This window comes from Carassius carassius, chromosome 34, assembly GCF_963082965.1.
Source record: "Carassius carassius chromosome 34, fCarCar2.1, whole genome shotgun sequence".
Taxonomy (NCBI): domain Eukaryota; kingdom Metazoa; phylum Chordata; class Actinopteri; order Cypriniformes; family Cyprinidae; genus Carassius; species Carassius carassius.
This window is the reverse complement of record NC_081788.1, coordinates 9,485,271-9,487,005: the sequence shown is the minus strand read 5'-3', so window position 1 is coordinate 9,487,005 and position 1,735 is coordinate 9,485,271.

The following is a 1,735-nucleotide window of genomic DNA, read 5'->3' as shown; positions in this document are numbered from 1 at the left end:
TATATATATATATATATATATTTATAAAATACACGATTATTAGTAGTAGTAGTACTAGTAAATTGTAATTTACAAATAAATTATATTAAACAAACTATAACATAACATTTATTTTGGGGGGTGGCAGCTATGGAAGACAATTTACAAACAACTTCTAATTAAAGCCAGACTTCGACTAAGAAGGAATTCACAGTAAGCAGACATGTATTATCAGCCATCAGTTTGACTCAAACTAATCTGAGCACAGCATGATTGACAGAGCCTCAGATAGCCTTGTGACTGAATTCTTGACATACAAAAACATTTCTGACTTCTTTGTACATGTAACACCAGAACTATACAGAAGAAGATGGATATGAACAAAAATAGTCTGAACAGGCCTTTCAGGTTACTGCAGCTACTCTCAGGATGAGATTGAAACCAAATCATGGGACATTAGACTTGGAAACACTGGATAATTATCTATCAATCTCTAGAGACAGAAAAATTCATTTTGACAAAGTGTTTTGTTATTCTTGATGTTAATCCTAAAAAATGGCACCTGTTATCAGATTAATAGTATCAAGGTAAAAATACATCACTTAAGAAATACACCAGTTGTCCACTGCCAGAGTTTCTCCTGATATGAAATATGGTGAGGAAGAAAGATCTTTCTGAAGATATGAAAAAGGCATTGAAACGAACAATAATTTGTGAAAAGCAAATAGAAATTGTTGAACTGTCAAAAGATTTGTAAGTGACAGAGCACAGGAGATCTTGGTCAGATAAAGATTTTTTTTAAGGAAAGTTTCTGTCAAACAAATCAACTGTATTGTAATAGCTGTATAAAAAGCAAGGTGTTTGAAGCTACTGGAGTCTCAAGATCTTCTCCATGCAGACTGAAAGTTGTGTGTAAAGCTTGGTTTCAGTCACCGCTAACCAAAAATCACAAAAGGAAACCTATATATAGATAGATAGATAGATAGATATATAGATAAATAGAATAGTCATATTAAATAATACTACATAATAAATATTAAAGTTAAATATTATACATATATATATAAATACTCCAGGAAAGTTAGGAAAACAACTGGATTCAGAGACATGTCTTTAATGTGACTCGTACATATCAGATTCTTACATGCACAGTTTTAATGCAGTTCATTTGATTTGTGCCTGGCGATGTGGCGAGGTTGGAGAGCACTTCTGAAAAGTCTGCTATTTGATGTGGTCTAAAAGCTGATCTATTTCTAAAAAATTGAATTGTTAAGAAAAAAAAGAGACAGAAACAGCGGTTGAAAGCAGGGTGGCCAACCCAACCCTAGCTCCACCCCTGCTATTTAATGGAGTTAAATATTAACAAGACTTTCTTCAAAATGTAATGTTTAATTGAATGTGTTATTTGCCATTTCTTTGTTTTTTGTGAAATGTACTAGCAATTTTTAAGTGGAAAAAATGTCAAGTTATTTTTTTAATAACTTATGTATGTGTATGGTTTTGAGGTTGTTCCCTTGAGTAACATCCTTTTATTTATTTTTTTGTATGTGTGTGTGTGTGTATATTATTGCATGTATGTCTACTTGTGATGCATGACAGACAAGATAAAAAGTGGTTTATGTTTGCTGATTGTGTACTTGTTGGATAGAGATACAGAGAGGGGGTGTGTCTGTGTGAGGCACTCTTTACAACTCCACCCCTCGGGTGAAATGTGACTGCAACTACAGCATGCTGAAAGCTCAACTTCAACAGAGAG